The sequence below is a fragment of the Syngnathus acus genome, chromosome 10 (assembly GCF_901709675.1).
Source record: "Syngnathus acus chromosome 10, fSynAcu1.2, whole genome shotgun sequence".
Lineage (NCBI taxonomy): Eukaryota > Metazoa > Chordata > Actinopteri > Syngnathiformes > Syngnathidae > Syngnathus > Syngnathus acus.
The window spans coordinates 19,921,073-19,933,347 of record NC_051095.1 but is presented as its reverse complement, the minus strand read 5'-3'; the positions used below and the strand labels follow the sequence as shown (position 1 = coordinate 19,933,347).

General features: G+C 42.1%; 1 protein-coding gene across 1 annotated transcript in view; it reads right to left on the bottom strand.

The window, feature by feature from the left end:
* fat2 (FAT atypical cadherin 2) overlaps positions 1-773 on the bottom strand; it is an 81,252-nt gene extending 80,479 nt beyond the window's left edge. Inside the window, exon 1 of the mRNA XM_037263088.1 lies at positions 555-773. The gene's annotated coding sequence lies outside the window, so the exon portion shown is untranslated. The remainder of the gene's footprint in view (positions 1-554) is intronic.
* Between the last annotated feature and the right edge of the window lie 11,502 nt (positions 774-12,275).

Below are 12,275 nucleotides of genomic sequence, written 5' to 3'. Positions count from 1 at the left end.
TGTAGCTCAAATGTCCATTCTTTTGTAGTGAGATATCAGCTGAACCATAAAGTTTTTACAAATTAATTTGTTAATCACAACAGTCAACTTGGTATTAAAATCATGTTCCAGAGTGAAGGGCCACCATGTCCCCATAAAATGCTAATATTAGCCAAAAATGTCCACCCTGTCATTGTCCACCCTATGATTGACAGTTTAGTGGATTACATGCAGCTACATTGCCTGCTTGCAGTTAATTTATTGAATGTGTGGAAGCTTGACCAATTTCCAACAGCATAACTACGTAATACAATAAATATAAAGAATACTGCAAAAGGTCAACTTTTGGGGGGTGGTCTCTAAGGCATAGTAACATCCATTCCATGTGACAATTGAGCTACACTAAAGTGGGGCGCTTTCGGGAAGTGACAAGCGCCTTGTCCCTCTTTTGTGAGGGCTTTTGAACAAGATGTTTGCGTCAGTAATTGACTGAGGTACCCCTCCCCTCCTAACAATGACAGAGTAAGGAACTTCCCAGGTAAGATTAAGGGCTCCAAGAAGTGAATAAACGCTACCTGATGTCAATGTCGTCCTCACACCTCAGGAACTTGCAAAATCCAGTGTAAGTGATTTAGTCCCATGTTTGGTTTGTTGATGTTGAATCCACTGCAACAAAATAGATATAAATAAAGTAATGATAAATAGGTGCTTAGAAAATTAATGTGGAACTACTTGTCTCTGCTTGAGACAACTTCTGACTTGCTTCACATACAATGCAAGAAGACACTCCCTCAACAGAGCTCTCATCTCCACCCTTTTCTCACCCGGGTCCTCCTCTCTGACATACACACACACACACACACACACACACACACACGCACGCACGCACACACACACACAAACACACACACCTTTTGCCCAGATTGTCAACCATGCTTCCCCCCATTGCGCCTGCAGGCCTCCGGGCAAGGACTCAACTGCTTCAACTGCTGCTTATTGCACATTATTTGTTATTTTTGTTGATGTCAAAACTACATCCGTTCATCAAATTGAGGTAGGAGCTTGCTCCATTTTTTTGCCCCAATTACAGTACCTAGAATTTCAGAATGTCATACTTTGCTGCCAAACAATGTTTCAAAATACGTTCATCTACTGAAGAAAATGACAAATAAACCTTACATGAAAGGGCTTGTTTGAACTGCAGCAGATGACTTGCCAACTGCCTGTACAGATTCAGTTGTACATATTAAAAGTTTCTATCTTTATTGATTTTTTAAAAATATTCAAATATTGAAAAATGTGAGTAGGAATAAAAAAACATTATGCCGCCACTGTGGAATGCTTACAGCAATCTTCAGGGTGTTTGGAATTGTATTGAACTATTTTGTTGTTACTATCCCGAAAAGGAAACCACAAACCAAAACGTCAGAATTCGTCTGGATTTTCAAGGATGGCTACTCATGAACTTACAAAATGTCATATTGTTAAGTGAAGCTAATTTCTGTGCCTGCATTTTCAAATTTGCATAAAAGTGAGCTACCACGGTCTCTTCTAGGTGAAATGGCTGCCCCCTGTGTCTTTTACAGTACGGTGGGTTCTTTAAAAAATTTGGTGGTCGTCGAGTTATGAGATACAAAATCATCGCTAAATTAAACTGGCTTCTTGAAGAGACAACTTGATACAAAAACTGGACACTGAACCAAAATGGTGTTTTACGGCATATTTTGGGTCTGCACATGATAGCCATGCAAACCAAATTTCGTGTTGCTAACTGAAACTGACTACAGGGGCCGAATTTTCTAAACAAACATTAGAAAAGCTTTTTAACATGACACTAGTATACAGGTAGTAGCAATGTGGAATTTTCTAGGCCCTGTTGTGTGTGCATTGTGGGAGGGTGCTGGAGGTATTACGACGGACTGACCTGTGTGTTACCTTAAATGACATCTTTGACCCTTAAGATTTTAAGGACAGGGGAGGGTTGGGAAGGGGAGGGGCTGTGGTAGAAGAAGACAATCAAGATTAGCCCTGTCTCTTAAAGATATCAACTGAATAAATGTTGGCGGAGAGCTTTTTAGAAAAGAAAAAAAATCTTGGAACATCATTGCGGGACCCCTATCAACATTTCCTGTAAGAACATAAATAGAGCAGCCTGGACTGACCTTGCGCAAACTGTCAACTACTATTACGAGTAGATCTACATTGCTGCATAACTGTTTCTTAATGGAGGTATAAATTTGATTGACAAATCACCATCTAGGAAAGGCTAATGAATGAAAATTGATCAGTCATTGCTAGAACTGTGTAATTAATCAATAACTATTAATTAATTATAAGTAGTGTTATCATTAGGGTTCAAGGCCAGCTTCTCGTTGCTGCCTAGCTTCAGTCACCAGCCGGTTTCCGTTCTGCTGTCCTGCAACTCCACCATTACAATAAAGTCTGCATTGTGTTGCACTTGGTTGTCCAGCACGGTCAATCACAATACAGCAAGTGCAGAAATACTGTGGCTTCCAAAGAATTTTTCTGGGAAATTTTCACAATAGAGTAACAAATTTCAGACTATGCACTATCCGTAATGTGTCAGAGAGAGGGACGAGTCTCCCAAAACGGCTTTTTTAAGTCTTTGATTTTCTCAAAAGAAATATAAAAAACAAATTAATGAAGAAGGTAATCAATAAATTAATAATAACTCAGTTTACCTACATTTCCAACCACTGCTTCATTAAAGTGACTACTGTCGCTTTCAGTCAATTTGGAATCAATCTCATAGTCTATAGAAGTTGTGTAGTGTGTCTTATGGTGTCTTGTGTCAACACTGCAAAATAAAGTACATGGCCTGGAGGCAGAGTGAATAAAGATGTAGACTGTGCTATGCTTTTCTAGTACTCTGGGAGCTGCGGCCCACATCAATCCAAACAGTCTGAATTTGGTGTTCAACATCAGATAAGTGGGTGGGGGTGACAAGTCATGGTGATAAATAGAGGAGATAATCAGGGCTGACCCTGGCATACTCACACTAGTTCCAGAGACATCAAACTACGGAGCGGCTGTGGCTCAGGAGATAGAGCAGGCCTTCTTGAAACCAAAGAGTCCACTCTTCAAATCCTGTTCTGTCCAAGTCATATGTCATTGTGGTTGAAATGTGCAAGTACCTGAATATCCATAGTTAGATATAGATACGGGTGGGAATGTTGAGTGTCCGCTAAATTAAAAGCTTTTCCTTTTGGCTCAGCTCCTTCTTCATCACAACAAATTCATACAGGGTCTGCATCACTGCAGACATCACACCAATCCACCTGTCCATCTCCTGCTCCATTCTTCCCTTCCACTTGAACTCCTCCAATAGAGGCAGTATTTCATTCTCGACTTGGAGAGGGCACTCAACCCTTTTCAGCATGAGGACTATCGTCTTAGATTTGGAGGAGCTGATTCTCATCCGAATTTCTTCACACTTGGGTGCGAATTGCTCCACCGGTGAGAGTTGAAGATCGTGCCTTAAAGAAGAAAAGAACATGATCCGTAAAAAGCAGGGATAAAATACGGAGTCCACCAAACCCGAATAATAAAATTTCAGTACCCCACCCACCCCACCACATGATTTATGATATCATAAAACGATTTGCTGGTTGGGATGCACAATTATCGCTAAAATGAGAATCAGGATATTAATCAATAATTATTATTATTAATCACAATTGTTCATTATGTGAGGGCGGGTAGACTACTTTTAAACAGTTTTCAGTGCAAAATGAGAACTTAAGACTCGAACTTTAAAATGAAAGGAATATCATTTTAGAATAAATGATGATTTTTAAAATAAATTAAAGAACTTGAAGTTTATCAAGAGTGATTTAATATGATGTTATCGCACTTGTTATTTTGGTATCTTAACGAAGGAAGGCTAAACCTTGCGTTTGCCTGTGGCAGTTGGCTGACGACTGCTTGAAAACGCTCTTGATTATGCAGAAGCTCACATTTCAGTGGAAATAAATAATGGAATATAAAGTTCATATAATTGTAGAAGCCAAAAGTGACCATGATTAAAATTCGATTAATTGAGCAACCCTATGTACCTTAGAACCCCATCTTGATTTATTCATGTTTAGAAAATGGCAGAAGATGCGACTAATCAAAACAACCCTCCATGAAAACAAGGCCTATGTGTTCATTATTATTGAGCACATTGAGAGTAAAATGTATAGAATGTTGTAACTTGCCCTTTAGAGCTGTGACAGAAGGCAAAGGGAAGCTGTCCTGGTCTGTCGTGTCCAACATTCCATTGCCGAAAGATGACACATGGACATGTGGAGAAAGACTGCAGGAAAGGCAAGACACAGCGTGCTCCTTCCTTGGCCTGGACGTCTGTTGACCTTTTTTTTCCCCTCACATTTGAATAATGTGTGAAAAGTATCAGTAATTCTACTTGAATAAAGTTTGGGAGTCACTGTTTTTTTTTTTTGTGAGCATCTGTAACCAACTGAAGATGATTTGAGTTTTTTTTGCAATTCTAGACTGAAATATTTGCATTTCACAGAAGTACACAAAGAAGGTGATAATGAAACTAAGGCAGCACATGGTGACACACAGACAAATGGTCAAAAATGAACGGGAGAAGATTCCGCCACAAAAGTAAAACAAGAAGAAAGGAAGGGAACTGTGATAGAACGCACACTGCAAGGCTCCGACGTGGACGGAGGGATAAGCGAGGAGGAGGTGGGACGATGGTGGTGGTGGGCTCCAGAAATAAATCTCAACAGAAGGTGGGCAGGGAGCCAAGGCAGTAGGTGAACCTGAGCAGAAAAGAGCCTAGAGGAAGTAAAAATCCTGAAAGATCCCAAGCTGTTTGCTTTGCACTGTCACTGCCTTTACCTTTACCTTGTACAGTAGATCCTGGTGATGCTAAGGTAACACTGGTAATTGATTACAAATGTATTCCCAATGATCGTCACACACACATCTGGGTGTGGTGAAATTTGTCCTCTGCATTTAACCCATCCCCTGGGGGAGAGGGGAGCAGTGAGCAGCAGCGGGGCCGCGCTCGGGAATCATTTGGTGCTCTAACCCCCAATTCCAACCCTTAATGCTGAGTGCCAAGCAGGGAGGCAATGGGTCCCATTTTTATAGTCTTTGGTATGACCCGGCCAGGGTCTGAACCCACTACCTTCCAGTCTCAGGGCCACTCTCCCACTAGGCCACTGAGCTGGTGTAATACAAATAATGCATCTTTGTTCTTCTATCTCACAGGTGTCAAACACAAGGCCCGGGGGGCAGATACGGCCCGCCACGTCATTTTATGTGGCCAGCGAAGACAAATTGTGCATCAAATTCATGTCATTACTAGAATTGCAAATTGTCTTCACTTTTAATAATATCTATTTTTTTAAATATTTGACCAGTTTTTACTCGATTTATTTGTCAGTTTGTTTTGTAGCTTTTACTGTATATAATATGAGGTGCTCATACATTTATTTGGGTTGACAGTCATAATGGCCCTCGGAAAGAAGCTATGACTACAATGCGGCCTGCGAAAAAAAAGAGTTTGACACCCCTGCTCTATCTGCACCAGTGCCATTGTGTCCTGCCCAAAAATGAAATGTCCTTCCACTAGAAGGTAAGATAGTGTACAATTAGACATATACCCAGCATAATAATTTTGTGTAGACTGAAACAAGCCCACGTTTTATACTGGGTATGTATATTTGTCAGTAAATTGCGATAAGTGTAGGATCATTTTAGTATCCATAGTTTTTGTGACAATTATGTTTGGTGGTGTACGTGCATTCTTTTTTCTAATGTAAAACATGTTCCTCAGCTCTATAAAAGGTTGTCAAACACTACGCTGCTTTCTGGCCAGCAACAGATCATATTTTTTCAGGGCACACGCTTGTTGAGGCTAATTGTGCAACAATTGATTACACTCCATACGGGGGGATAAAATTGCTTACATACCACCAGAGGGATCAAACCAATTCCATTCTACCTGAGAATGGAATTGATTACATTCCACTCTGGGTTGAAAAGAAAACTGAAGCAGGCGCCCGCAGAGAGGGAACAGCGAGCGTCTCGTCACCCGATCCGTCGGCGTTCCACCCCGCCGCTTGCCTGAAGATGCACAGATAATGAAAGGAAAAGCGGCAGAATTGGTCGCAGGGCCCGAATGGAGTCATACTGACCTCCAGGTTGCGTTAAACTGTCGACGGAGCCGTCAACAAGCACAATGGAGCACACAGTGCGATGTTGGTGAAAGAAGACTTTTAGTTATGTTTAGTGTTTGGTTGTCGAGGATTGTGCAAAATTGTGTTTGCATTGAGTATTTGGAGACTATATCAGCGGGCCATTAAGAAACAAGCTCCCAAATGGATAGATGTTTTCTGTTGTTTATGTTTGTAATAGGTCAAGTAAGAGACCAGTGTTGGATTTTCATTATTTTTGGTCAAGGGAAGTTTTGTTTGCTCTTTTGACCATGTCCACCCTGCGCATTTTGCTGCCTACAAAATATACTTTTGTTTGAACTGCAACTGTTGTGGTCCGTCCACACCTTCCATGTTATGTTCTGGTACCCTCGGAATAAGAGTAATAATTACTGACAGGAATTATGGGCTCACCTGTTAAGCCATGTAGACTGTGTGCCTCTCTTACACTGATTTTAAAGGGAACGGAAGGAACCGCTTACTTTTTTCAGGAAACAAGTCGGCTGTGTTCATTCCCACAACGGCATAAATTCCAATTTCTCACTGCGTGTGTCTGCTAAAATATCAATAGAAAGAAAACAAAATTGAACCAAACAAGTGCGGTGTAATCATAAATCAGTGACTCGTGATGTAAATCAGATCACAACAATAATGCAATTGCAAACAAATCTGTGGGATTTTCGACCCTATTATCCCGCAGTTTGTTTTAAATATTTTCATTTTTTCATGTTTATATTTGTTTGGTTTGACAATAAACTTCCACGGCGAGAGGGATTAAACAGCTCCTTTGAATGAAATCATCACTGCTTATTGTGAAGTGAGCTGGATTGGGTTTCCTACCACCACACAGTGCTCATAAGCTTGTGATCGCAAGTCAAGGGAAATAAGTGCTCAAATGATAGTGACTTTAGTTTTGACTGCAAGGAACTTCTCTTGCAGCCGACAAAGATTTTTGTCATTTGATGTTTCCTGCTACATCACGGCACATTTTAGGAGGTGATCTCAGTAGGCCTGCTGCCTTATTAGTTCAAGGTCAGTGTCAAGAGCTGGCAAACATAACTTTTTCAAAAGGTTAAGGATTGTGGGATAAGAATGCATTCAAAATGGAAGTACACATCAAGATTACAATTTTGTGCTATGGTTTCCCGACGCATTCTGAAAATTAGAGTGCTTTGATTCATGAACAACAGAGCATAATAACAAATACAGTACCGTGTCTGTCAATTATAAATGTTTACTCAATTTTGAATGTCTTTAGGGGCGCAACATGGTGCTTTGTGTTTTGAATTTGTAAGAATAATTAATTGCCCTTCTTTAATGAAACAAAAGAAAACAACAAGATTACAATTCATTGGAGTGGCTCTTTTAAACAAAACTATTATGCAGACGGTGAACAGACGTGCTCAAGTGAAAGAGACTTTTAACGAGGTGAAGTGAATGCTGCAATGTGGAGAGATTAGAGGAAAGAGAAAAAGTGACTGAAGACAACCAGAAGAGCGAATGAACGATGTCGGCGTCACGCCAAGCTGCAAAAGCCGTGTTGACAAAATAATGAAAAGCTGCGGGACAACAGGGCCGAAACTCCCCCTCCGCATTTAAAGCTTAATTGGTGGAACAACACTCTGAATACTAGTGTATACCAGAAAAAAAAACTTTGAATAAGAGAGCATCACACTCTCAAATGAAAAAAAACAACTACACAGACAACTATAAAACAGTGGTGTGTGTGTGTGTGTGTGTGTGCGTGCGTGCATTGGGATAAAAAGACAGATGGTACATGAAGCAGGAGGTAGGATATGCTAGTCCAATTTTGTGTGTGTGTGTGTGCACGAGCTAACAGCGTGTCACAGGAAACTAACGCATGTGCAGGATTGATTTTTGAGTTTGCCTGTATGCCCCTATGAGCCACAGTGCCTGTTACTTTTTTGCGAGGGGGTCATCTTATAATCACGGTTGTCTTATATATTCGGGCCAATACGGTAAGTGGCTTTGGCTTGCCAGACTAGCATTGCGCAACTTCATGGTGCCAAAGGGAGACACACCAGAAGGAGCAACACAATGAGTTGGATATCACCATTCAATTGTGATACACAAACTGCTGAATTCTTTACATTCTATGTAACCATGTTATTATTCCATTTGTCAGTATAATAAGGTACAGTTTTGTATTCAATAAGGAACTATGATTTGAGACCAGTGTATGCATTTAAAAGAGTAGTAAAAGAACAAATTCTGTGCCTGCTCTGTGCCCTGTGCAGCTTTGGGAGTCTCCGACCACTGTCTAGTTCATCTGATCCCAACCTACAGGCAGAAATTAAAAACTCCTAAGCCTGTGGTGAGGACAGTGAGGGAATGGACAGTGGAGTCAAAGTAGGACCTCCAAGCCTGCTTTGACTGCACCGATTGGGGTGTTTTTGAGGCTGCAGCTTCAGACCTGCATGAACTCACCGATACTGTGACATCATGCATCAGCTTTTGTGAGGACTTGTGAGTGCTGACTAATACCTTCTGCACGTACAACAACAAACCATGGTTTATACCAGACCTCAGGATGCTACGCAAAGCCAAGGAGGAGGCCTACAGGAGTGGGGGCCGTGACCTGTTCAGGCAGGCCAGGAACACATTGACCTGAGAGATCAGGAAAGCTAAGAAGAGCTTTGGGCAGTTTGGAGAGACACTTCTCAGCCGATCCTGAGCCCTCATCAGTGTGGAAAGGCCTGCAGAGCATCACGGGCTTCAAGAGACCAACCCCCTGTCCTGTGGAGAGCCCAAGGCTTGCAAACCAGAAAAACAGGTTTTACTGCAGGTTTGAACGGTCCAGCCACACAACAGGACCTCCTGCATCACAATCAACTTCCACACCTCCTCCCACAAAAGCTCCACCATCATACCAGTGGCCAAGAAGCCCACGATCACAGGATTGAATGATTACAGACCTGTCGCCCTGATATCTGTGGTCATGAAATCCTATGAGAGGCTAGTGTTGGGCCACCTGAAGGACATCACGGGCCCCCTGCTCGACCCACTGCAGTTTGCCTACCGGGCAAACAGATCGGTGGATGATGCGGTCAACATGGGGCTGCACTACATCCTGCGCCACCTAGACACCCCAGGGACGTACGCCAGGATCCTGTTTGTGGACTTCAGCTCGGCCTTCTACACCATCGCTCCCGACATCCTCCACCAGAAGCTCATCCAGCTCGTGGTGCTTGCCTCCACCTGTCAGTGGACCACCAGCTTCCTGACTAATAGGAGACAGCAGGTGAGGCTGGGGACCATCACAGCCGACACCCGGACCACCAGAACTGGCGCCCCCCAGGGGTGTGTACTCTTTCCACTGCTCTTCTCTCTCTACACCAACGATTGCTCTTCAGGAGACCCTTCTGTGAAGCTCGTGAAGTATGCGAACGAAACCACTCTCATCGGACTGATCCGGAACGGTGACGAGACTACGTACAGACAGGAGGTGAAGCGCTGTCCGCCAAAACCAGCTGACAGAGACACAGCCTCTTCCCCCAAGCTGTCGTTCTGATGAACTCACATCACTCAGAGTCTCAGAGACATCACTGGGCAATAACATCCTGCTCTTGCCACCTAAATGTTGTTAGTCACCTGAATGTTGGCAGTCACTTAAATGTTGTACAGAGGCTGAGATCAACAGGAGTCAACTTCCTTGTTTGGCATGCACAAACTTGGCCAATAAAGCTGATTCTGAAATTGAACTGAATTCTCAAGAAGCACTGTACAGTATACAGTGTTGGTTGAAAGAAGGTCAGAAGAAAACTAGGTTACACTTTAAATTACACTTAGTTGTAAGAACAAGTAGGACGATGACACAAGCTGATACAAAAGCCCAAGAAATAACAATTTGATGGTCGTCCCCGACACCCACCACCACCTCATCCTCCATTCCGAGGTGATGTTGCGTAGTGACCTTGACACTTCTGCTATTGGTTTTGTTTTCCCAGCATGCTTTCTGCTACAAAACCACGCTGAGCTGTGGGCGTGGCATTACATCAGTCCACAGTGTTTTAGATGTGTCCATTCTTCAACACACTTGATTGAAATGATCAGGATCATCAAGCATGATGCTTGCAGAGATTTTGCTGATGAGCTGCTCATTTGAGTCAGGTGACCCCTACATTAGCGACTCACTCGTGTGTATGTTGTTATGGTCAGAGAGATTTAATGGCCATTTCAACGGGTACAGCATGTTGGTTTCCCCAAGTACAAGAAAGTTTAGTAAAAAAACACAAACACATAACTTTGATTGCTAAGACACTTATTGGTGATTAGGTTCAAGCTCATGTTCGATGTGTGACCCATTGTGCAAATGAGGTTTTTATCACTATGAAATGCTAATTTTTCATTAAAATACTCATTACAAGAACTTTGTAGTGTTCTGATTGGGGAGTGCTGGAACAGATTAATATAATTTCTATTCATTTTCATTGGAAAAATATGATTTGAGATTGAGTTGTGATTGTTCTATACTTACAAACGCCGATACTTACAAACTTTTAGAGATACGAACTGGAGCCCGACGATTGTATTATATCCACTTACGAACCAAATTTCGACTTCTGAACCGGCGCCCCCAAACTTTATCAAATATAAAGGGAACACAAGACAAACTGAAGACAAACCCAAAAGTGTTACCTGTTGGGGAGAGAGCAGAGAGAATGAATGAGCACAGCACAGGTGCCACCACTCAGATGGCCCTACCCATTCCTGCCAGGGGAAACCTCCCACAACAGGCAGGGGAGGGCCATGTCAGAGGTCAACAACAAAGTTTTGGTCATAAAGGTTTGAAAAACCAAACATAAAACAGTTGTTTTGGTTTTCTGTGTGTTTTACCCAGAGTAATAGGGCAAAAAGTGTGACTCATTTGCTTTTACATTGATTCCTATGTGAAACGTTGCTTCTTCTTAAAACGTTTCTACTTACAAACCCGAACGTGGAACGAATTAAGTTACTAAGTAGAGATACTACTATACATTACAACATCACAATGCTATATTCTTCTTCTTCTTTTGGCCAATTAAAAGTGACTGTATCTGCAAATTAGTTTGGAGTCAGTGAGCAGCAAGTGGTCTCTGATCTCGGATCTCCCTGATTTGTTAATGTGTCACGTACGTTGCTCTTTTTACTCTTTCCTTTTCAGACTCAGTGATTAAACGTCTTTGAAGGCGGCTAATCGAGTTGGTGCTGTTATTTTGCGGTGAACAAAAGTCCTTTTCCTTCCCACGGGCGCTAGCTCCTTGCCACCTGAGCTGATGCTAATTTCACGGTGCGCAAAAGGCTTTGCCATTGTTGATATCTGATTAACACGTCTGATCGCAGGATTTGGAGTGAAGCTCTGCCTCAATTGTTGACAGGTACATAGCCACTGTTACTCTGGAAAAAAAACAAGCAGATGACATTTTTTCCACATTCAACAAATGATAAGCTTGATGCCTTTTTATCTTCTGCTTGCTCTTGCATTTAAACATTATTTCTCAGATTAAATTCCTGTGTTGGCAAAGCTGCTTATTCCTTGCCGTGCACCTCAATCGTCAATAAAGCACAATTTTTACATGCTGACATTATTCAAAGCATCATAATACACACAATTTTTCAACTGGAGGGAACAAAACTAAAATGTTGTGTCATTGTGGCAATCTGGAGCCATGATGCATCAACCAAGAATTGATCTGATCGCAATATGTATTCAAGGTAAGACTAGCCCAAAAATAAAGTGTAGTTATTTGTGAATGACATTTTTAATCAGTTGTTATTATTTTGGCATTGTGTAGTATGTATGTAGTGCTGGCGTTGTCCAAAACATTTTGAAAAGGCAAAGCTCCTCATTTCCCGCTCAATCTATGTTCTATGGTCACAAGCTATGGGTCTTGACCGAAAGAACGAGATCCCGGATAGAAGCGACCAAAATGAGTTTCCTCTGCAGGGCATCTGGGCTCTCTCTTAGAGATAGGACGAGAAGCTTAGTGAACCAGGAACGTGGCTGACCCAAGAAACACTAGAGAGATAATATGTCTCTTGACTGGCCTGGAAACTGGGATCTCTCAGAAGAATTGTGGCTGGGGAGAGGAAAGCCTGGGC